Source organism: Dermacentor andersoni, unplaced genomic scaffold, assembly GCF_023375885.2.
Source record: "Dermacentor andersoni unplaced genomic scaffold, qqDerAnde1_hic_scaffold ctg00000039.1, whole genome shotgun sequence".
In the NCBI taxonomy this organism is placed as follows: Eukaryota; Metazoa; Arthropoda; class Arachnida; order Ixodida; family Ixodidae; genus Dermacentor; species Dermacentor andersoni.
The window spans coordinates 23,991,065-24,017,618 of record NW_027314752.1 but is presented as its reverse complement, the minus strand read 5'-3'; positions in this window follow the sequence as shown (position 1 = coordinate 24,017,618).

Sequence of the window (26,554 nt, the reverse complement as noted above, 5' to 3'; positions counted from 1 at the left end):
ACTAAAATACATCAAAGCCTGGCCGAGCAAACAAACTCGCAGGCCTCTTTGAATTTTTTTCATTTATCCTTTTCAGCACTGGTCAAACGTGCAATACATGACTATGAAAACACAGTTAGTGTCTATATACACAAAAAAAAAACATTGTAGGCTGTAACTGCATGAAACTGTAATATCTAATGCACAAACTTTTGTGCATAGACAATTTGATACAAGGAAGTGCTGGTACAGATTTCCCAGTGAAAATGCTCGCAGTTTGAAGCTTATTTCACAGAACTGAAAAAAAATGAACATAATTGTGTGCACACACTGCGTGCCTTCATTTAACACAGAAACAGGCTGGCTGTTCGCATTGTTCATGCTGCATAACAGTAGTTTGCCGCTTTAAAAATAATGTTGCTGTGACGCAAATCGCTCCCAGTTGAAAAAGACAGGAGGCATTCCTGTCGCAACTACGGAAATTTCTGTTTTACGACAGAAGTTCCTGATGTTTCTGTAGTTGCGACAGACATTTCTGACATTACGACAGAAATTCTGATGTCCCAACAGAATCATCCTGTCGTGAAGAGCAAGAGTTCTGAAGTCGCAACAACTTTCTATCGCAACAGCGATTCTGACGTCGCAACAGGAACTCTCTGTCGGGACTACACATTTTCGGTCGTGGCGTTAGAAATGTGCCACTTTCTGTCGCAGCGACATAATTTCTGACGCCGCGACAGAAGCGCCTTCAGTCGCGACGCTTTAAAATTGTATGTCAATTTCGCATCGGTGGTGTACAATGTACTTTTCTCTTGCGCGGTATACAATCGTGCTCCTCTGAAGCCGGCAATGGTGATGGCACTGACACCGGTATTAAAGTCGACGTGGCCAATTGTTATAATTGTGCCGTGGCGACGAAGCACCATAAATGCCCCACCGGCCTCCTCAAAATCGGCCGCTGATGAAAATCACATCATCTGCGGGAATGGCTGCGTATCCGTTTTGTGTTATTTGGCAAGATGTGGCACACAGGCCTGTGGACTTAACATGTGCCGTTACACTGACACCGTTAACTTCCCAGAAATATTGCCTAAGATTTTAGAAAACGAAAAAGAAGTTTTGGGTTGTTCCACATAGTTGCGTGAAAAGCTGTCTCGCTCGGGTATCATTATTCTGGTACAGCGCTGCCGAGAGAAGCCAGTATGCTGTCAGAATGAACAATCATCCACGAATGTTTATGTAGCTATTTTGCATTCAACACAGATTTATATGCGCGCTCAAAAGTGTAGGGCGAGAGACAACTGTCGAAGTTAGCAGTAACAACCTAACAGTGTCCTCGGTCACCGTTGTCTATTTCTGTATTTCTTATTTAATATGGATATCCGGCAGCGAAATCGATGTTCTAGCACTACACAATGTACCTGTCGATGGTAAGAACACTTTTACTTTTCTAGAGATGCGGCAGTTGACGCGGTGGAATAAAAGCGCACCTTGGCTCTTACAATGCAAATATAAACATAAACGCACATTGTTTGTATTGCTAAAATATATTCAAAGTAGCGTGTTCGGCGTGGCGCAGTGATAAGATGCTGAGGTCGGGATTTTCCGGTCCCAAGTTCAAATCCCCTGCGGGGAGGTACATTTTTTTATTTTTCTTTGTTCTACAAACAAATTTACATAGCCTTAAGGACGTATCTGTCAATTTTTAATTGAATATTGATCAAGAACTACAGGAAGTCACACTACAGACAACAAAATGACAGACTAAAATTTCCTGTTGTGTTTTTCAAGTGGGCTGTCACAACCTATATCGACACTTAAGGCGAAATGGTTATCAAACACACCTGATGACGGAACTCCAAAACTCTTTGACCCGCCGTGGTTTCTATAAGCGTCCTTGGATTTGTGCTTGGTATTAAGCACGAGGTCGCAGGAACAGATCATGGTTCTGACAAGTAAAACCCGACAAATTGAAAAAGAAAAAAAAGTTGAAACGTCTCTTTTTTGTGCGGCACTGGCTTCTTGAGTTTTCTTGAGAGGACCGATAAGTCTCAACACCGCGACATAAAAGGTGTGAGCATTATGCGCATAGCGCAATGCTTCCGCGCCGTACTCACCACCGCAGCTTGAAAAGGCCGCGTGAAATATGAGGCAACTGGGCAAGCGGTAATCCGAAACGCGCCGTTTCCAAAGTAGTCGACACCGTACGCGGTCCGATTTTGCGAGGACTGTGGGTGAGGTTTCATCAGCCGCTGTCACATCGTGGCGCAGGAGGGAATGCCCGAGCATGGCCGCGCGAACCACAAAAGTGTATTGTTGTACACAGATCAAGTAAAAGCGATGGCTACGCGGTAGCCGATCACCGCCGCCCTGCGCAGTGGGGCAGGTAGCTTTCTTGTGAGGTTCCACAATACACGAAACTCTCCGACGGCCGCCAAAATTAACTCGTAAGCATGCATATAGACACGCACGCAGAACTACGATGAGCAAAACAGGTGCCGTCACCAGTGCCGAACAAGTGGCGCTTTGCGCGCTTTGCCTTCAGTTTCACGTTTAGTTGATGGGAAGACGAACAGAGGCGAGGACCTTCTGCGGCCTAAGCCGTCGAAGTTCTTGCATGGTCTCGTTTCCGAAGACAGCTTGTCAGGTGCCGACCGGGGGTTCTGGCAGCGCGACAGGACATTGTGGTCGACAAGACGAACAAATCGTCTATTATATCGCCCTAAATATGTTGGCTTGGACTCCGGAAATGTATAAATTTGCAGAAAGAAAAAAACGAGAAAGAGAACCACTTGGACAATATATCTCTCCTATCTCGTTTCCGTCTCCCAGATGTGTAAAAGAAAAGAAAATAACGCATAAAATTAGAAACAGAACTCCGTTTACGCCAAAGAGAGGCCTCTATCTTCTAAACTCCCTCTTAAAAAGGATGTAGAATTGTGGTTTTTCCTCCTTGTTTCATCCCCATTTTGCGAGGGAGAGAAATGGAGGACGCTGAACATTTCTACACCACTGTAAGGGAGCACGGTTTTCAGGCACGTAGTCTCAAGGGCGGTCACATCCCTTAAAATGCCTTTTTCGGCTCATTTCCGTTTACAGTGTAGAGTATCACACAAGCAGTGAGATGAGTTGTGATCTTTCTCCACCTGGGCACACCTGCTCCTTCATCCTCTTTCATTTGGGATATATTTATTTCTTCATTTCAGTGAGTAACTACAACTAATTTCACCTGCGTTCGCCTTGGTGTCTTTGTTGACTTGTTATGCTGTCATTAATGAATTTCGGGTGCCTCGGTTAACTGCGTCTCCTCTCCTTCACAACATAACGAAGGTCTGGAATTCGGCAACTTTGATACTTTCAGGTAGCAGCTGTGGGTTTACTGATGAATTGCTTTCACGCTAAAAGATCGCGTACTCGTGACACTTGCAGCAGAATGAATGGGCCACATCAGCCGTTAATGTTTGCGAGTGGCGGCCATGGCTAATACTCCCAGGGTAATTTCTAACAGTAACACAAAAGTACACCAGAAAGTTGTGGGGAGTGCAGCACAGCAGCACCTCAACAGCTAGAGTACCACTCACGTAGTGAGATGAGTTGTGATCAATGTCCACCTGGGCAAACTTGCTTCTTCATCCACTTTCATTTGTAATATATTTATTTGTTCACTTCAGGAAGTAACTACAACTAATTTCACCTGCGTTTGCCTTGGTGTCTTTGTTGACTTGTTATGCTGTGATTAATAAATTTCGGGTGCCTCGGTTAACTACGTTTCCTCTCGTTCACAACATAACGAGGGTCTCGAATCGCGCAACTTTCATGCTTTCAGGTGGCACGTGTGGGTATATTGATGAATTGCTTTCACGCAAAATATCACGTACTCATGACACTTGCAGCTGAATGAATGGGCCACATCCGTCGTTAATGTTTTCGAGTGGCGGCAATGGCTAACACTCCCAGGGTAATTTCTAACAGTAACACAAAAGTACACCAGAAAGTGGTGGGGAGTAAAGCACTGCAGCAGCTCAATTGGTAGAGTATCACTCACGTAGTGAGATGAGTTGTGATCGTTCTCCACCTGGGCAAACTTGCGTCTTCATCCACTTTAAATTGTAATATATTTATTTGTTAATTTCAATAAGTAACTGCAACTATTTCTTGTCTGGTCCTCTTGTCTGGCATTCTTTGTCTGGTCCGCGACTGGAGCAGTCCGGCTCTTTTCTTGTGGTGCTGCGCGCCCCGGCCGTTAAGGCCTCATGTCGTAAACCTTTCGTCCGGCCGCCCCGTCGAAGCTACAACAAACTGGCGACGAGGTAAAACCGTTCACTTTACTTTCTACGTGCCGTTGCCGTACTACTTCTGCTCCTCCTCCTGCTACCGGCATGCAAGATTCCTCAACTACGACTCCTCCGCCTTTGTTTTCGGTGCCCAGCATGGCGTTCGTTCCTCCCAATACGCCTTTCCTTGCACTACCCGGTACTGCTGCGGTACCGTGGCTCACGTGGAAACGGTACTTCTGCACGTTTCTCGAGGCAACCGGAGGCGAGGCACTACAAGACGAGAGGAAGAAAGCCATTTTACTGAGCAACTTAGGCTTCGAGGGGAAGCGTCTCTACTACGACCTCGCGTCGCAAACTGACCAGACGGCTACTACGTTCGAAGACGTTCTCCGTATCTTCGACCAGCTCTACGAAGAAAGCACCAACCCCCTGGTGAACCGTATTACCTTTCGGGAAAGGAAGCAACTACCCAGAGAAACCTTCCAGGACTTCGTCACCGCGCTACAAAGGCTAGCGCTTGCTTGTGCGTTCGGCGCTTGGCTCGACGAGTCCCTTCGCGACCAAATCCTCCAAGGCGTCGCATCAACAAGAATTAGAGAACGCTTACTTTACGAAGGAGCGTTCCTCACGCTCAAGAAGGCCCAGGAAATCGGACGAGCCGTACAGCAAGTTCACAAAGACCTTCAAGCCTTTAACAGCTCGTCTGTTCAGCGCGTCTCGACGCAACGCCAAGATGGCGTCGGCAGCCATCACCTTCCTCACCCGGTAGCGCAAGATGGCGGTTCCCGCCACCCTTCTCCCTCGACCCGGCGGCTTCAAAATGGCGCTTGGGGCCTTGCGGAATGTCGCGACCTGGGGAGGCCGGCCAACATGGGGCGCGGCCCGAACGCCGCGAAGCCAGTCGACACATCGCGGGCTATTTCTACCGATGTGGTTCACCTCACCACATCGCATCCGATCCAAGCTGTCCAGCCAAGCACGTTTCCTGCTGTGCGTGCAGAAAAGTAGGACATCTCGCTTCTGTTTGCCGTTCGAGCAACCGAAAGCATCGACAGTCCCCTGCTCGTACGCAGCTTGTTTTCGCTGCATGCCAACAAGTGTGAGAAGTTCCAGCTGACCCAAGCGTTCAGTTTCCGTCTCTTCCGCATGACGCTCCTTCGGAGCTCACCCAGCCGTACTCAGGACAATCGGTACTTGCAAATGATTTCATCCACGACGTTCATCTTCGAGCGTCAGTGCAACCAGTCTCCGCGAAACTGCGTCCTCAACCTCGCGTTCTCCGTGAGCAAGTCTGCACTGCAAACGGTATTTCGCCGCGGGAAAACAAAGTTCAGTCAGTTGTTAAGGCACCGCAGCCAACTGACAAGAACTCGCTGCATTCATTTCTCGGTGTCACGCGATACTACGCTAAACCGATCCCGCAGTACGATGAATTGGTAGAGCCGCTTAAGAAACTGCTAAAGCAAGGACATCCGTTTGCCTGGGATCAGGATACCGAGTATAGCTTCCAGACCATTAGGGAGGTGATTGCATGCGAATTCGGCTCTTACGCCAAAAGTGTTCAGACGTACGTGGACCGTCGTCGTGCCCCAAAATCTCCTGAATTTCGTCCAGGAGATCTTGTTCGAGTACGCAACTCCAGAAAGTCCGATTCTAAATACTCGGGTCCATTTAAGATTTACCGTAGCGTAGGTCGTAATACTTTCACGCTTGAAAATGGCAAACGATGGTATGCACCCAACCTTTTGAAGTGCCCTGCACTGCCGGATTTTCTTGGAAAATTCACTGAAAAAATCACTCCAGTGACTACCCTTCGCTTGAAGAATGTCTGCAACTTTTCTTCCAGTTACTACTGGTATAGGGGATACATTACGTTTCTTGTAGCCTAATCATGCATTACGCACATCATTACTACGGTGCTGACCGCCATACTAATTTGTCTTTCATACCAAAAAAGGTTTTAACATTGAAAGTCGTTAGCATTCTTAAGGGGGGGGGGCACTATGGAGTGTAAAGTGCTTTTACGCACAATGCCAATCCACGACAGCCACAGAGACTCTCGAGTCAGGCTCAGGGCGAATGAGCCACCCATCAGTGCTGTCCCAGGGGGCACACATGTTTGTTACTGTATACATATGTACTTTGTGAATTTTCTGTCTTATCTGTGTGTGCAAGGCTGCATCTCATCGTCCTGCCAAGACGGGTACTGGAACTGCAGATCTGGAGTGCAATAACTCATATTAATGTTGTGCGTTTTTAAAGGGGGAAGCCAAAGATACAATATTCTATTAGTGTAAAGATGACATCACTATTATGTATGTAACAGTGTTAACATGTGTTCTTTGACTCGTGACTTACTTTTGTTGCGAGGAGAGCGAGCAGAGCATTTTTCCTTTCAAGGGAGAGGTGATGTGGTATCCTGTGTTAACTTCTGGTTTCGGTTTTGGGTCTTTACATCAGGGCGCCACTCAGCGCCAAACGCTGTAAGATGCCTTCCTGCTTCCCCTGAGAGAAATAAAAGGGCATTCTTTGTCTGGTCCCCGACTGGAGCAGTCCGGCTGTTTCTTGCGGCGCTGCGCACCCCGGACGTTTAGGCCACATGCCATAAACCTTTCGTCCGGCCGCCCCGTCGAAGATACAACAGCAGCCATGGCTGATAATCCCAGGGTAATTTCTAACAGTAACACAAAAGTACACCAAAAGTGGTCGGGACTAAAGCACCGCAGCAGCTCCATGGGTGCAGTATCACACGCGTACTGAGATCAGTTGTGATCTTTCTCCACCTGGGCCAAGTTGTTTCTTCATCCACTTTCATTTGCAATAAATTTATTTCTTCATTTCAGTAAGTAACTACAACTAATTGCACCTGCGTTCGCCATGGTGTCTTTGTTGGTTTCTTATGCTATGATTGATAAACATTGGGAGCCTTGTTTACCTACGTTGCCTCTCGTTCACAACATAATGATGGTCATAAATTGGTAACTTTGATACTTTCATGTAGCACTTCTTGGTTTATTGATCAATTCCTAGCGCACAAAAAGTTCACGCACTCGTGACACTTGCAGCAGATCAATGTGCCACATCCGCCGTTAATGTTTGCGAGTGGCGGCCCTGGCTTTCATTACCATGGTTATGTTAAGAGTAACACAAAAGTACACCAGAAAGTGGTCGGGAGTACAGTATAAAAGCAGCTCAATCGGTAGAGTATCACACGCGTAGTGGGATGAGCTGTGATCGTTCTCAGCCTGGGCCTAGTTGTTTGTTCATCCACTTTTATTTGCAATATATTTATTTCTTCATTTAGGTAAGTAACTACAACTAATTTCACCTGCATTTGCCTTGGTGTCTTTGTTGACTTCTTATTCTGTGAATAATACATTTCGGCGTCCTAGGTTAACTACGTTTCCTCTCCTTCACGACATCACGAGGGTGTCGAATTTGGTAACTTTCATGCTTTCAGCTAGTACGTGTGGGTGTATTGACGAATTGCTTTCACGCAAAAAGATCACGTGCTCGTGACACTTGCAGCAGATTGAATCTGACACATCTGCCGTTAATGTTTGCGTTTGGCCTCTATGGCTAACATTCCCAGGGTAATTTCTAACAGTAACGCAAAACTACACCAGAAAGTGGTGGCGAGTACAGCACCGCAGCAGCTCAATTGGTAGGGTATCACACGCGTAGTGAGATGAGTTGTGATCGTTCTCCACCTGGGCAAACCCCCTTCTTCACCCTCTTTCATTTGTAATATATTTATTTGTTACTTTCAGTAAGTAACTACAACTAATTTCACCTGCGTTCACCTTGGTGTCGTTGTTGGCTTCTTATGGTATGATTGATAAATTTCTGGTGCCTCGAATAACTAAGTTTCCTGTGGTTCACAACATAACGAGCGTATCGAATTGGGCAACATTGATGCTTTCACGTAGAATGTGTGGGTTTTTTGATGAATTGCTCTCACACAAAAAGTTCACCTACTCATGGCAAATGCAGCGAAATAAATGTGCCACATCCGCGTTAATGTTTGCGTTTGGTCGCCATGGCTTACACTCGCAGGGTAATTTCTAACAGTACTGCAAAAATACACCAAAAAGTGGTGGGGAGTACAGCACCGCAGCAGCTCAATTGGCAGAGCATCATAAACGTAGTGAGATGAGTTGTGATCGTTCTCCACCTGGGCAAACCCGCTTCTTCACCCTCTTTCATTTGTAATATATTTATTTGTTACTTTCAGTAAGTAACTACAACTAAATTCACCTGCGTTCGCATTGGTGTCGTTGTTGGCTCCTTATGGTATGATTGATGAATATCGGCTGCCTCGGTTACTATGTTCCCTCTCGTTCACAACATAACGAGGGTCTCGAATTGGGCAACATTGATGCTTTCAGGTAGAACGTGTGGGTTTATTGATGAATTCCTTTCAAGCAAAAAGATCACGTACTCGTGACACTTGCAGAAGATTGAATGTGCCACACCCGCCGTGTGTTTGCGTTTGGCTGCCATGGCTAACACTCCCAGTGTAATTTCTAACAGTAACGCCAAAGTACACATAAATGTGGTGGGGAGAACGGCACCACAGCAGCTCAATTGGTGGAGTATCACACGCGTAGTGAGATGAGTTGTGATCGTTCTTCACCTGGGCAAACCTGCTTCTTCATCCACATAATTTGTAATATATTTATTTCTTCATTTCAGTAAGTAACTAAAACTAACATCACCTGCGTTCGCCTTGGTTTCGTTGTTGGCTTCTTATGGTATGATTGATAAATATCGGGTGCCTCGGTTAACTACGTTTCCTCTCGTTCACAACATAACGAGGGTCTTCAATTGGGTAAGTTTGATGTTTTGAGGAAGCATGTGTGGGTTTATTGATGAATTGCTCTCACGCAAAAAATCACGCACTCGTGACACTTGCAGCTGGTTGAATGTGCCACGTCCACAGTTAATGTTTGCGTTTGGCCACCATGGCTAACACTTCCAGGGTAATTTCTAACAGTAACGCATACGTACACCAGAAAGTGGTGGGGAGTACAGCGCCGCAGCAGCTCAATTGGTAGAGTATCATACACGTAGTGAGATGAGTTGTCATCGTTCTCCACCTGGGCAAACCTGCTTCTTTATCCACTTTGATTTCTAATATATTTATTTCTTCATTTCAGTAACTAACTACAACAAACTTCACCTGCGTTCGCCTTTGTGTCGTTGTTGGCTTCTTACGGTATGATTGATGAATATCGGGTGCCTCGGTTACTATGTTTCCTCTCATTCACAACATAACGATGGTCTCGAATTGGGCAACTTTGATGCTTTCAGGTAGAACGTGTGCGTTTATCGATGAATTGCTTTCACGCAAAAAGTTCACGTACTCGAGGCAATTGTAGCAAAATAAGTGTGCCACATCCACGTTAATGTTTGCGTTTGGCCGCCATGGCTTACACTCCCAGGGTAACTTCTAACGGTACCGCAAAAGAACACCAAAAAGTATTGGGGAGTACAGCACCGCAGCAGCTCAATTGGCAGAGTATCATACACGTAGTGAGATGAGTTGCGATCGTTCTCGACCTGGGCAAACCTGCTTCTTCATCGTCTTTCATTTGTAATATATTTATTTCCTCATTTCAGTAAGTAACTACAACTAATTTCACCTGCGTTCCCCTTTGTGTCGTTGTTGGCTGCTAATGGTATGATTGATGAATATCGGGTGCCTCGGTTACTATGTTTCCTCTCGTTCACAACATATCGAGGGTCTCGAATTGGGCAACTTCAATGCTTCCAGGTAGAACGTGTGGGTTTATTGATGAATTGCTTTCGCGCAAAAAGTTCACGTACTCGTGGCAATTGCAGCAATATAAATGTGACACATCCGTGTTAATGTTTGTGTTTGGCCGCCATGGCTTACACTCCCAGGGTAATTTCTAACAGTACCGCAAAAATATTCCAAAAAGTGGTGGGGAGTACAGCACCGCAGCAGCTCAATTGGTAGAGTATCACGAGCTTAGTGAGATGAGTTGTGATTGTTCTCCGCCTGGGCAAACCTGCTTCGTCATGCACTTTCATTTGTAATATATTTATTCCTTCATTTCAGTAAGTACAACTAATTTCACCTGCGTCCACCTTTGTGTCGTTGTTGGCTTCTTATGGTATGATTGATAAATATCGGGTGCCTCGGTTAACTACGTTTCCTCTCGTTCACAACATAACGAGGGTCTTGAATTGGGTAACTTTGATGTTTTGAGGTAGCATGTGTGGGTTTATTTATGAATTGATCTCACGCAAAAAATCACGCACTCGTGACACTTGCAGCAGGTTGAATGTGCCACGTCCACCGTTAATGTTTTCGTTTGGCCGCCATGGCTTACGCTCCCATGGTAATTTCTAACAGTAACGCAAAAGTACACCAGAAAGTGGTGGGGTGTACAGCACCGCAGCAGCTCAATTGGTAGAGTATCATACACGTAGTGAGATGAGTTGTGATCGTTCTCGACGTGGGCAAACCTGCTTCTTTATCGACTTTCATTTGTAATATTTTAATTACTTTATTTCAGTAAGCAACTACAACTAACTACCTCTGCGTTCGGCTTGGTGTCTTTGTTGGCTTCATATGGTATGATTGACAAATATCTGGTGCCTCAGCTAACTACATTTCCTCTCGTTCACAACATAACGAGGGTATCGAATTGGGCAACATTGATGCTTTAACGTAGAATGTGTGGGTTTTTTGATGAATTGCTTTAACACAAAAAGTTCACCTAGTCATGGCAATTGCAGCAGAATAAATGTGCCACATCCGACGTTAATGTTTGCGTTTGGCCTCCAGGGCTAACACTCCCAGGGTTATTTCTAACAGTAACGCAAACGTACACCAGAAAGTGGTGGGGAGTACAGCACCGCAGCAGCTCAATTGGTAGAGTATCATACACCTAGTGAGATGAGTTGTCATCGTTCTCCACCTGGGAGAACCTGCTTCTTCATGCACTTTCATTTGTAATATACCTATTTCTTCGTTTCCGTAAGTAACTACAACAAATTTCACCTGCCTTCGCTTTGGTGTCGTTGTTGCCTTCTTATGGTATGATTGATGAATATCGGGTGCCCCGGTTAACTACGTTTCCTCTCGTTCACAACATAACGAGGGTCTTCAATTGGGTAACATTGATGCTTTTAGGTAGAACGTGTGGGTTTATTGATGAATTGCATTCACGCAAAAAGTTCACGTACTCGTAGCAATTGCAGCAAAATAAATGTGCCACATCCGTGTTAATGTTTGCGTTCAACCGCCATGGCTTACACTCCAAGGATAATTTCTAACAGTAACGCCAAAGTACACCAGAAAGTGGTGGGGAGTACAGCACCGCAGCAGCTCAATTGGCAGAGTATCATACACGTAGTGAGATGAGTTGCGATCGTTCTCCACCTGGGCAAACCTGCTTCTTCATCCACTTTCATTTGTGATATATTTATTTGTTCATTTCAGTAACTAACTACAACTAACTACGTCTGCGTTCGGCTTGGTGTCTTTTTTGGCTTCATATGGTATGATTGACAAATATGTGGTGCCTCAGCTAACTACATTTCCTCTCGTTCACAACATAACGAGGGTATCGAATTGGGCAACATTGATGCTTTCACGTAGAATGTGTGGGTTTTTTGATGAATTGCTTTCACACAAAAAGTTCACCTACTCATGGCAATTGCAGCAGAATAAATGTGCCACATCCGACCTTAATGTTTGCGTTTGGCCGCCATGGCTAACACTCCCAGGGTTATTTCTAACGGTAACGCAAACGCTCTCCAGAAAGTGGGGGGGAGAACGCCACCTCAGCACCTCAGTTGGTGAGTATCACACGCGTAGTGAGATGAGTTGCGATCGTTCTCCACCTGGGCAAACCTGCTTCTTCGTCCACTTTCATGTGTAATTTATTTATTTCTTCATTTCAGTAAGTAACTACAAATAATTTCACCTGCGTCCTCCTTTGTGTCGTTGTTGGCTTCTTATGGTATGATTTATAAATATCGGGTGCCTCTGTTAACTACGTTTCCTCTCGTTGACAACATAACGAGGGTCTCGAAATGGGCAACTTTGAAGTTTTGAGGTAGAATGTGTGGGTTTATTGATGAATTGCTTTCACGCAAAACGTTCACGTACTCGTGCCAATTGCAGCAAAATAAATGTGCCACATTCGCGTTATTGTTTGCGTTTGGCCGCCATGGCTCACACTCCGAGGGTAATTTCTAACAGTACCGCAAAAGTACACCAAAAAGTGGTGGGGTGTACAGCACCGCAGCAACTCAATTGGCAGAGTATCATACACGTAGTGAGATTAGTTGCGATCGTTCTCCACCTGGGCAAACCTGCTTCTTCATCCTCGTTCATTTGTAATATATATATTTGTTCATTTCAGTAAGTAACTACAACTAACTTCACCTGCGTTCGCCTTGGTGTCGTTGTTGGCTTCTTTTGATATGATTGATAAATATCGGGTGCCTCGGTTAACTACGTTTCCTCTCGTTCACAACATAACGAGGGTCTCGAATTGGGCAACATTGATACTTTCAGTTAGAACGTGTGGGTTTATAGATGAATTGCTTTCACGCAAAAAGATCACGTACACGTGATTTTGCAGAAGATTGAATGTGCCACACCCGCCCTTAATGTTTGCGTTTGGCCGCCATGGCTAACACTCGCAGTGTAATTTCTAACAGTAACGCCAAAGTACACCAGAAAGTGGTGGAGAGAACGGAACCACAGCAGCCAATTGGTGGAGTATCACACGCGTAGTGAGATGAGTTGTGATCGTTCTTCACCTGGGCAAACCTGCTTCTTCATCCACTTTGATTTGTAATATAATTTTTTTCTTCATTTCAGTAAGTAACTACAACTAATTTGACCTGCGTTCGCCTTGGTGTCTTTGTTTGCTTCTTATGCACTCTAAGAAAAAAGAGAGTAAAAAGTGAGTCACAGCAACTTGACTCTCTTTTTTCTTACGAAGACCCATTTTCGCGTGGGTAGAGTCACAAAACAAGAGTCAACATTTGTGTGTGGGTCGTTTGACTCCTAATAGGACGCGAAGAGTCGTCGTGAAAGATTGCGACTCCTCTGATATTCGAGATGAGTCTGGCGAGAGAAAGATTAAAATGCAGGAGAAGAAATGCCAGATAACGTCTTCTGCTTTAGGCAGGCCCTCGGGTTCCTGTCCTGGTTGTAATCAAATCAGTTGAGTTCAGTTTTATTCCTTAATGAACCTGGCAACGTTTACCACTAGAACGTTATCTAGTGAAGCGAGTCTAGCAGTGCTATTGGAGGAATTAGAGGGCAGTAAATGGGATAAAATAGGGCTCAGTGAAGTTAGGAGGCCAAAAGAAGCATATACAGTGCTAAAAAGCGGGCACGTCCTGTGCTACCGGGGCTTAGCGGAGAGAAGAGAACTAGGAGTCGGATTCCTGATTAATAAGAATATAGCTGGTAACATACAGGAATTCTATAGCATTAACGAGAGGGTGGCAGATCTTGTTGTGAAACTTAATAAGAGGTACAAAATGAAGATTGTACAGGTCTACGCCCCTACATCCAGTCATGATGACAAGGAAGTCGAAAGCTTCTATGAAGACGTGGAATCGGCGATGGGTAGATTGAAAACGAAATACACTATACTAACGGGCGACTTTAATCTGCATAAAACTAAAGTAATGTTTAACAGTCTCGGAAGAGAACAGCAATTTACAATAGGCACCGAGACACTGGAATCTACTTAGGGCAGGTAGTGACGGCAGATCCGGATCATGAGACAGAAATAATCAGAAGAATAAGAATGGGCTGGGGTGCGTTTGGCAGGCATTCTTAGATCATGAACAGCAGGTTGCCATTATCCCTCAAGAGGAAAGTGTATAATAGCTGCGTCTTACCAGTACTCACCTACGGGGCAGAAACCTGAAGGCTTACGAAAAGGGTTCTACTCAAATTGAGGAAGACGCAACGAGCTATGGAAAGCAGAATGATAGGTGTAACGTTAAGGGATAAGAAAAGAGCAGATTGGGTGAGGGAAGAAACGCGAGTTAATGACATCTTAGTTGAAATCAAGAAAAAAAAATCGGCATGGGCAGGGCATGTAGTGAGGAGGGAGGATAACCGATGGTCATTAAGGGTTACGGACTGGATCCCAAGGGAAGGGAAGCGTAGCAGGGGGCGGCAGAAAGTTACGTGGGCGGATGAGATTAAGAAGTTTGCAGGGACGGCATGGTCACAATTAGTACATGACCGGGGTTGTTGGAGAAGTATGGGAGAGGCCTTTGCCCTGCAGTGGGCGTAACCAGGCTGCTGATGATGATGATGAAATGGTTCGGAGAAATTTTTTAGACGCGTAGGGTACAGCTTAAGTAGAACATTTGCACCACAATTTAAGTGAAGCGTTACGTATTAATGGAGCTACAAGCGATTAGAAGTTACCCTCCTCCCCAGCCATGCTTTTCCTCCTCAACTCCTTCGCCGAGTAAGCGGGGCTAAGCTCCGCCTTCACTGGTCCTGCGTCACGATGCGATGTCACATCGTCCACTTCCGGTTGTTTTGAAGCCCGTCCCCGCCCGCGCGACACTTCTCCGCTAGCTGCTTGGCTGTCGACCCCAAGCGAGAGCTATCGAAGCAGCGTGCGTTGCGAGCATTCTGTCGTAGCGCCGAACGTGTCTGGTATTCCGTTAGCCACAGGCAAGCTGGTCATATCGGCAAATGACTGGAGGCATAAACTCAAGCTGATGAAGGAACTTTGGCGCAGACGTACGTGAGCGGCCTGATTGGTCTGCACCGTCCAGACACTTGTTGACGCAGCGCTTAACCAGCCAAACAAAGGGCTAATATTGCTCTAGCCAAGAGTAAAACATTTTAAGCATTTATAAAACCAACGTGTTGATGATTACACTACTGCGAAAAATACACACGAGCAGCAAAAAAGAATACGCTTCGTTGCTGCTACTGTGTATGGTTGAGCTCTATGCCACCCGGTGGCTGCACCATGCAGACCATTCACCTTTGCCCTTCTGCTCATCTCGGCTCATCCCGTTACGGCACAGTCAAGCGGCCAGACCCTGTCCCCTTGCGCTTACGTTTGCCCTAATACGGGACTCGCGAAACGCTAGTGCGTTAGTAATCTTCCGGTGTAAAGTGCGGCCACAAACGTGCAAATCCTGGCGCCGATCGGATAGCGGCAGTCCGATGCGCAGCAGCCAGTTCGCTCGTACGCTGCCCTGCAGAGGGACACGATGTCGCAGCTTGACATATTACCAGTCGCTACGTTTGCAGTCCACAAGGCAACAAAGTCGAATCATAGTGCTCGCGAAAAGACTGAGACCAACTCTGACCGCGGAGCTCTCGTCAAAATGGAGTACGTTGTAACACAAGCAGACGACACTTGCTGTGTGCCGGAAGTGCTTAAGTGTACTGAAAAATTGCTCTTGTGCATTCTCTTTCTGCTACTTTCTCTTTATAAAAACAAATTAACTAACATTCCAACTATTACGAAGATCATTTGTTTACCATCAAGTTGGAAAAATTACCAATCACGCGCCCTGGTCAGCCAATCAGGTAGCTCGCCCCACTGACGTCATATGGGTTATTTCGGTCATATGGGTAGGGGCGGCTTAAAATTCCGCCGAGCAGTGCGCTGCGATCGGCAGCGATGTGCATTTTTAAAACCTTATAATAAATTACACGCTTTACGCAGAGCACTTAGATGTGTCAATTAATGATCAGAAGGACCTACTCTAATGACTCAGTACGTTTGTAGAAAATCGCCAAAAGCGTTTCAGGGTCCCTTTAAAGGCCCCCATTTCAGGGGGTCTTACATAAGGGGTGGGATTACATTTGTAGTGAGGAAAACAAACAGCGATGGTGATTTAACATTGAATGTGATCTGTTACGCGTTCTTGAAAAGCAGGTGTTGAAGCGATGGCGACGATGTCATGGGGTAGGCCGTTCCAGTCCGTGGCTGCTCGAAGAAATAACGAAGCTGAAAACGTAGTAGTACGTGATAGTGGGCGGGCAACTTGAAGGGGATGACTGGTGCGGTGAGATATGCGTGATGTGGCGGCGATATACGGTGCTTGATTGAGAGGAGAATAAGAGAATTTGTGATAAAGGGTGAGGCTAGCACTGCGACGACGAAAAGAGAGGGGTGACAGTCCGGATGTAGCTTTCAAGGATGAAACACTGACGTCATATGAGTATGAGGAATGAATGAATCGGGCAGCACGATTCTGCACAGCGTCCAATGCGGTGATTAGATATGCTTGAAGTGGGCTCCAGATGGGGGATGCATATTCTAATTTGGGTCTTATAAGTGATTTATACGCGAGCAATTTAACATGTGGTGGGGCAAGACGAAGGTGACGTTTTAGATAACCGAGTGTTTTGTTTGATGCTGAAATGATGTTACCGACATGTTACCGACATGCGGTGTATCATTCTTTCGTCAAGCTTGTCATGTTCTGCAATTACATCGAACTCTAAATATCGATTTTCCTTGAACATGTTTGTTAATATCTCACACGCTTAAGCGATAGCTGGCTTCCTATGCTAAGGTAGACCCGGATTTGTCACAATAGATTCTGACCATAGGTAAATCTAAAAAATATGGCATTGGCTACTAAAGAGAGCACAGCAACGAGATAACAAGTTCAGTAGGCGCACTCAACAGTGTTGATTTTAAATGTAATTGCGCTACGAAAAGTTAAATTTTGAGGATTTAGGTTCCAAAATCAAGATCTTGTTATGAGGCGCACGGTAATGGAAAACTGCAGCTTTATTTTCAGCAGCTCGGGTTATTTAACGTGCACGGAATGCACAATATACGCGTGTTTTCGCATTCTGCCCCCATTGGAATGCGACTGCTGCGGTTGTGATTGGACCCGTGACCTCGAGCTCAGCAGCGCAACACCAAAGCCACTGGGCTACCGCAGTGCGTTGCGTTCCGCGACCAGAAACAAACATTAGCGTACGCAGCACTGCTTTTGAACCCCCCAGAAATTTAAAAACAAAAATATAGCAGTTTCCCCCCAATGCTGCATGAACCACTGCACGAACCAAGGTTCGTAGCTTCATCGCCTGAATAAACTGCAGTAAACAATCGCTTACTCCGTAAATTAGCAAGCACGGTGTCACACGCGCACGTGCAAACATGAACAGATTTCACTCAATGACCGCGAACACTCGCTGCCACAGCGTCGGCGTGATGAAGGGCGCGAACAGAGCGGACAGAACGCTTCTGCTACCTCGTCCTTCAAAGCGTCTCCGAAACTTGAAATGGCGATATAGAAGCGCCTTTCCTCTTCCCCCCCCCCCCTCCCCACTTTGCACCCATCGGAAATTATCTCCAAGACAGAGCGAGAGTGGCGCCAGACCGGGCTAGAGCAACGGCCAGAGGAGAAGCATGCTAAACGAGCGCCTCCTTTCCCCGGCTTGCGCGCGTTTTATCGCGTGACCACCTATAGATACTTGGGGCGCCCATCCAGGCACTATACATCTCGGCTCGCCCTCGTACACTTCCTTTAACGTGCACAGCTAACGGCGCAGGATAGGATCGTATCGCACTTTATACGTAAGCTCACGGCAACACCGACAGATATATTTCGGCGGTTGTGTCCATATAATTGCTATCGCAAAATTCGCAATACATAGAAAATTTTACTAAGGACCAACCACGCTGCTTCGCCATGTCGTGATAGAGCGGTGAACGATAGTTCTAGAAAATGTGTTGCTAAATCTCCGCCAAATGACTATACGCTCCCATTTGGTGACAGCGGCACACAGTCGCAAGAACTTGTGGAGGAAATACCGGAGTTCTGGCAGCTTCAGGTGCACTAGATCATTCAGTAACATGGGCGGCTTTGTAGTTCTACCTTACATTAGAGCAAACTGCACTCGACAGAAATCAAGGGCAGCCGCACCGTTATAGCTAAGCAAATTAAGGACAATTACGCCGCGTCTTCACACTTCGAGCACGCTCCGACAGCCCAGCGATAGATATTTAAAACACAACCACACTCGGACGAGAAAATTTTGCTTCTGCCAAGTGAACGTAGCGGGTATTTCAAGACGCGTGTTAAATTCATGGCTGTTTCATTCGTAAACATTACTTAAGTGACATAAAATTTTCAGTGAGCAAAACAGTTTTTATTTCAACGCAAGGAAACAAACCCGAAACTAGTGCAACTGTTTTGCCCAGTTGTGCAGATACAAAATGATCAAAAGTCGAAGCCGTCAATAGCATGACGCCATTTTGAACTTGTGCTTCACCACGCGCGAGTACGTTGGCGTTGAGTGGTTCTGAAATCGCTGTGTTAAGGGCGACTGCAACCAAGCGTTGTGGCAAGTTACGGTTGGAGCTTCTGTCCGTGCTGTTTGATTGCGACGAGGGGACCGCCGCCAGCAGCAGCGTATCGCCGATTTCGTCTTTGCCGACATCGAGCAAGTGCAGCTCGCCGGACCGGTTTGCACTGCATCTTTCATTGTGATATGGGAGATCGCAACGGCCAGAGACGACCAGATGCATACGCACGACTACCAGCGGGGAGTGACCTGTGCCATATTTCTCTTAACGTCTCAGGTAAGCATATCAGCTTTTGTTCCGAGCTTACAAATGGCGCGTACTCGGCCCTTCCGGTACGGCTACATTTTGCGCCATGTTTCTCTTGGCAGTTCAAAGACGTTTCTTAGGCATGCGTGCGCGTATGTATGCGGAAATACTACTGGCAGTCGGAAGCCTCAGGAGAAACACCGTTCTTAACGACTCTAGTGACGAGTGGCCTGTCGCATCGAAAAATCCGTAGAATATCAAGTACTGCATCACTTGAAGTGTAGATACAATACTAGCACATGGCGAATGCACTTCGCACTGTTTACCTGTCTTCGCCATGCACTTTCGCATGGCGAAGACAGGTAATCGGAAGGGCAGCTTGTGCATTCTGAAGATTTACTAGCGCTTTAGGTATATTGCCGCGAATAAGAAAAGCGCTACAACGCTGTATGGCAGTGTCAGGCGATGTGGCAGCACAGATATTTTAAGAGCGGTTAAGCGGTTGCATGCACAAGCAAACAGACACAGCGCTTTCAAAGCGCTGAAAGAGAACAAATTTTTTGTGCATTTGGCTGTAAGTAGAAAACACATTAGCTCACAATGTAAGCCGATATATAATGTATTATTTTTACGTAATCTTTATTTTCACGGTTGTAAAAATTAAAAAGCCAGAATATGCTGCAACATTTATATAGTAAATCCTACTACGCTTACAAAACCTGGCCGTGTTATGTGGTAAAATTGTACTATTGCTGCTGGATTTTTTATATTGAGTCCGGTGGTTTATGAAAAAAAGGTCCTTTTATGTGTAGTTTTATGTTAGTGCGTATATTTGCCCAGTAGAAATGAGTTGATTGCAAAGTTGTACCTTCCAGTGAGCTGCATATGAACGCAAGTTTATCCTGTCTTGGCTATTGTAACGTGCATACAACAATTTTAAGTATATACAGCTGTAGTTGGCTGAGTCGCTGCAACATATTTTGTAAAAGTAGAAGGCCATTTATTATTTTGCTGCTTCCATGCAGAAATGCCTTTTTTTCTTGTAGCAAGAAACGCTGACAGTATTGAATGAAATGAAGTGTGTTGTATTTTTCTACTAACTTAATAAAGGAAGTTTCCTCTGCCGTGTATCGGAGATTAGTTTACCTTCTTGTACTAAACAATGCATTATGTCCTCGGCTACTGCTGTTGTCCTGTGTATTTTTATAATTTTAAAATGAATTTTATTTTAGGTATTCAAGAAATGGCAACAGCCAGAAGTCACCACCTTACCAGCACGTCATGGGTGAGACAAATCGTAGCAGGCACTTTTGCATATCTCATTAGCATATGATGCTATTTGTTGTAATTTTTGTGTCCACTTTCCTGTCTTTATGCATTTTACTATTATTGTGCAAATGATAACAGTTTTACATTGAGACAGAGTAATCACCCAAAGGGGAGACATGGCTGGAGGAGACAACACACACAAGCCTCCTTTGTCCGTAACTTTATGTTGCGCAGTTACTCTGTCGTTATTTACCAACAAGCCCAAGTTCCTCATCAGCTACATTTACTAATGATCCGTTATTACAGTTTCATTGACATAACATTTAAAGTACAGAGGTACACAGGAAGACAAGAGACGAACTGATGAATAGCCGTAGAACAATGACCGATGGAGCCAATATTTCGACAAAGAGAAGGAGATTTTTCTTCTCAAAACGTTGGCTCCAATGAATTTTCTTGTTCTATCACTATTTACGGTTGAAAGAAAGCATTATTCCTCTTGCTGAAGTATTATGCATTATGGCATAAAAATTAGCAGGGGGAAATATGAGGAATGTCAAAATTCTTGTATATTCCAGTGCTAAAGCGAAAGCCACGAAAACAAGATGTAGAGAACCACATTGTTATTTTTCACTGCCCAGTTTAGCCAGCTTTATTCCGAGCTTGCACTTTGTTGCATTAACGACCACTGGAATTCGTTAATTGAATTAGCTTTGTGATTTACTTATATTAAGAGATTTTGAACTTGTAATAATGCAGCTTAACATAATGCATGTAAAAATAATTTACAATAACATATTTAGGTGGCAGGCTTGCAGTTGTCTGGCAGATCACTTGATGGTATGAGCTCAGGTTTCAACCGAACTTCCATGCACAAACCGGTTACACATTTTTTGTTTCATTGTTTGGATTTTCATAAACATAAGTACCGTTTCTTTTTTGTCGGGCTTCTAGTTGTGTCGTAGGACCTGTTTACCTTTATTTGTATTGGTAGCCATGTTACACAGACAGCTCAGTTTTATTGTAAATCATGTCATGGTAGGACTAAGAACATTTGTGCAAATTTGTTGCAGGTACACTCTGGCGGCTCCTACCCCTGTGTCCTCCCACCACCATGTCCCGACTATGTCCACTAGGGAGTTGGCAGCCTTAGTGATGATGCCAGCAGGCTGACAGCCGACAGAAAGATTCAGGTAAATACCTGTAATTAAGCGACGTCTTTTTGAGTGAAATGGCTTGTAGTCACTCAGCAATGAAAGACGTAACTTCGAAGCAGTTTAGACTCCCTGCTATCTGTGCAGGGATGCTCAAGTCCATGTAGTTTGTCTAAGCCGCCAAGAGGCTATGTGTATTAGACGAAATGCGATGCAAATTTTCAAACTGCAAGAGACCACTTGCACAATTTTTTTTTGCTTAACACAAAAACTACTTTGATAAAGCTTTACCAATTTAAAAAGAATACAATGTACTCTCATACATGGTATTTGGCATAAATTTACTAGGGGTGCCTCAATGGTAAGTAGGCCGATAAACGTATATCAAAACTGTCTTCTTTTCCAAGTTCATCCTCCTCTCTGCACTGCTGCATAATGTATCTTTCTGATACCATTCTTGCACACAGCACAAGTCCTAAACACATGGATTGCATAAATTTGCAGCTTTTGCTGTAGGTCACTTTTGTGAAAATAAAGTTAATAAGCCATTTTGTCTATTTTTAATCAGCCATAATAAACTGAGCAGTGGCTAATAAGCAGTCAAGTTTTTGGTGTAAGGCCTCTCTTCGGTGTTAAAAATTTGGCCCTCTTAATGAAAGAACCAAATTTTTGGCTGCCATATTATGATGCAAACTTTGGTGCATTACACGAAATTTGACATAATGTTTATGGCAGTAAAATTTTTTTTTGCTTTAAGTATTGCGTGAAATTGAGATTTGTTCTATATTGAAAGGCCCTCAGTTTTCAAGAAGAAATTCCAAGTGGTTGTGTGCCAGGTTGGAACAGCTGGCATGGAGTAGCCTACTTACACAAATAGGGAGGGTCATGTACACTTGACTTTATGTCAAGATACTATTATTGATCCACAAAAGACAAATTGAAGGATTCCACCCTATAAGCAGCTCTTCACATTCATTTCCACTTTTGCACATTTATATACCTTGAGTCTGGTGACTTGTGTCTGTTTTCATCATCTGCTATGTGCAGATGGTAAACTTCAGATTTGCCCTATGGTACAGATTATTTTGGTGCTAAATATATGAATCTGTGTTTTTCAGGTTGCCTCGAAATTTTACCCAAGCCATGCCGCACACTCGGGCCAGGCCTCTTGCGAACGACGTATAACCAGGCTCAACGCATCAGGGTCGGGGGAGTCCGGAGATCAAGGCAACCTGCTGTGCAACCAGCGTGCAACCTTTGGTGACCCCTCTACATGTGCTACCTATTTCACAGCTGTGCCTCACCTACCATCTATCCAAACAGCATCACCGGCTGTGATCACTTATCGAACCATGGATGAATGTTGGGGTGGAGTGATTTGAAGAGACATTCTATTTGTCTCTTCAAATTCTTTGTAAATATTTCTGATATAATTCATATGTGTCTTTAGTATCTAGTTTTTAATAGTTCCTTTCTCTTAGAATTCTCACCATCAGCCCCTGCTATTCTAATGTATACTTGCCTTTAAGCCCCGTTTCTCGTAGTTTTTTCGTACTTGTGGATGTAATTGATAGGTTATTAATTCTTGTTCTACGGAAGGCTAAAATACGAACTTACGGCATTTTTTCTTCCTTTGATAATCTACAGCACTGCAATGTGTTCAAGAAATGTAACATAACACGGGCTCTGGTGCAGGAGAAATTTGAGAGCAATATAGAGTACTTATTTCAAGCACCCATTATTTTTTAAAAACTCAAGGATATAGGAGCACAAGAAAGAAACTATTGAACTAGAGAAACATTGGTTCCCCTCATAAGTCTGGTAATAATGTGACTTCTTTCACTGCAAAGATGCTAGTACTCGCATACAAGGTTTGAGACATGAAAGCTATGATACCCTTGGCATTTCTCAGTGCTTATTTGCCACACTGACGAATGTCAAAGGAAGCATAGGTTTCATGCACACATTGGTTGTATTACACCTTTTGAGTATTGCATTTCTCAAACACACGGGTTTGCAGCAGTGCTTTAAATAGCAGATGTATTTCCTAATTTTCAGGATTTGTTAGTGCAAGAGTAACGCTACAGATCATGTAAAAATAATTTTACAGACTATATGTCCATGGAAGCATGTTTCTTCTGATGACGTAGCAGTGCCATGTGGTCGGGGGATGAATGTCTATTTCAGATTTAAATATTGGCTTCCAGGCCTGGGTTAGTCTCCTACACTGAGTATTCTAGGTCAAAGCCCAGTTACTACAGGAAAGTGAATAAAACTAGGAATTATAAACATCAAAAGATCTTGTTCGGGACACTAATGTAACAAACAGCAAGGTTCTTTGTGCATTCATTTCCAGATTTGCGAGATTATATTTTGACTGGTTTCATTAATGTGAGAACAAATATTTGTTTATTCTCATGCTAGAGTTGGCTGCCCCCATTCGCATACAACCCCTTTACAGGCTAAAAATTAAGTGTATTAATAGGCTGTTTTTCTGTTTTGCGCCCTCAGTGTTAAGGGATGCAAACGGTGACATACAACAGAATGCAGAAAAATGTCTAAGGAATGCAAGCAGGGCATGGGACTTTTTAGACAGATGCATGCGTGTGCTATTTATAAAACTCCCTATGGTATGCCTCAAGGCATTTTGTAACCCTTTGGTAGAAACACAGACACCCACTTATTAAGGGGAAATGCTCCTCGAAACAACTTTTTTAATTTGTACTAGAAATTTGAATGTACTGCTATTCATAGGGAGTTTTATGTAGATTTGAATTGTCATTGGTTTTTGTGTAGCTGCTGTTTAGTTATGTCCTACATAGTGGCAATATATTTTTGGGGGCACTTGTGTGTAAAACTTTCGCAAATGGTTTCATGCTGTATCTTATTTAGCTAGGTGTATACCGCAAAGTGGCGATACCTAACCAAACAGCTTGTACAATTACTGTAATTATGCAAAAAATATTAGGCAACGTTAAATAATTTTTAGATTGCAATTTCAATTAGATACTGGTATTCTGCTTATCTTGGAGAGTATGTATGCCAAATTTAATTTGTATAGGACAATTATAAAGCACAAGGTTATTCTCAGGCTATTGTGAGAAAAAATTATTGAAGTATTCTCAATAATTTTAGTAGCAGGCCTGCCTGCCTGCCTGCCTGCCTACTAATCTTGCATACTTCTAGTAACTTTTCGTGCCGTTTGAATAGATATCGGCACCTTGCAGTCTACAGGGAGCTGAGTTAGCTGCAGCACACTGCTTTTTTTGTGAAAATTTAATACACAAGAAAGTGCCCGCAAATATCACTATGTATTTTGCCGTTGTATAGGACATAACTCAAGAAGCAGCTAAACAAAAATTAATGGAATATATGAAATCTGCATGAAGAACTCTACAATTGGCTCTCTTTTGAAACCTCTAGTACAAATAATAAAAATGTTTCGAGTAATATTCAAACAGCAAAACGTTCCCCTTGCTACAGTGACCTACAACATACCGACGCAAAGCTTAAGGCATGTCCTCTTGTCGAAGCGAATATGGTCCGTCTTCCCAAGGGCTTCTGTTAAAGACGGTGAATTTTCCTGCATTTACCAGAAGTGCAATACTAAAATGTTTGTGAATGTGCAATTGGTATTGGCACACTAACAGAAAAAAAGACAGTTCTGTGAAATGTAGACTTGAGACGTGACTTTGTTGGACACTTAAATTTCGACTCCATATATTTGTGTTTAGTACTGAGTGTTTCACCGGTGACTGCCACTAATTATTGAACATAACTGCTTCATGACAGTGCGACAATTTTCACTAACATAAATTTTACCTGTGGCAGGCATTAGAATTAGAGTACTCAATAACGTCTACTTTGTAAGAACTCAGACTAGCACCAGTTCTGAGATACATATACCCAAAAAGTAATGATCAAATAGATTTCTTTTCCACACAGAATTGTCCAACAAGGCTTACAGAAGGCTTTTTGGCAAAGTTATATCCGAAAGAGCAAAGCATGTTCCACCAAGTATGGTGACATATATTTCAGAGCTGCCAGTGTGAGGACTCCTACAAACTAACAATACCTTCAGCACTGACTAGCTTCAATAATGGGATGCCAGTGTTGTGCTAAAATTAATGAAACTTCAATTATTGTGATCTTGTTTAAGAACACATATGTAATTAACATGCAGTTCTAATCTCTGTCGCCTTTGTAAATATTTCCCACTTATTGTTTCAGGCTACAATTTTTGGTAAAAATGGTATTAATTGCAGAAAGAGCTAGTACATGGCATTTAATAAAGAAGGTACTGGTCATTGTAGATTTTCTGTCTTCAGCATTTGTTCTGTTCCACAGCTGTTTCTTTAAATCTGAAATGATGTACCCATCATTTTGTTAGCGATAAACAGGAAAATCTGCCAGTATGTTTTGTTTAAAATGGAGCTGATCAACCCAATAGTTAGGCTATTTGCTAATTATAAATTACAATGATAATAGTACAGGACCATAAAAACAGACTGATGCTGAATAACAGCTGTGCCCAGCTACATCAACGCAGCTTTGCCACACAATGTGCATGTGTTCAGAAGAGCCAAATGCCCCAGAGAGAAAGCAACCGTAACTAATTGTTCGTCATCTTGTAAAAGCAGATTATGCGCTAGATGTAAATTATGCGCAGTAAATTCATAAGTCAGTCATGTGAGGTGTCTCACTTTAGGTTGCAAGTTGGAACTTATTGCAATCTTGGTTGTTTTTATCTTGTTTCCTTTGTGAGCATGAGTGACTTAGTTGCCTTGGCACATATTGTCAAAACTGTTTCTTCATCACTGGGAATCACAAAATTTCAATTACACATAAAATTTCCAGTTACTGATATGGTAGACTTCGAAGTTAATTCTCTTATCTACCAAGTAGTTTTATCATTCATTGAAACATATTCATGCAATGCACAGTGGGAACCCAAATTATAAATATCTGTTCTTGCTTTCTACCCTGCTCTACAACATTATGAAGATACAAAGCAAAACTATAAATTTACAATTGTCCCCCATAACCTGAGTTTCGCTTAGTATTTGAAAAACAAAATTGACATCCTGCTATAGTGTGAGAATTGCTTTGGGCACCAAGTGAACTGCATAGCACCTGTGCTAGAGTACACAACAAAGCAGAAAATCGCACCACATTGGAATGGCAGTGGTAAGTTAAGAACAGATGTTTTATTTCACTCACCATTAATGTGGCTTATCATCTGCTCCTGTTTTGTGGGAACGCATACATCGGGAAGACAATTTTTTGCACCAATCTTACCTTAGCGGGAGACTTG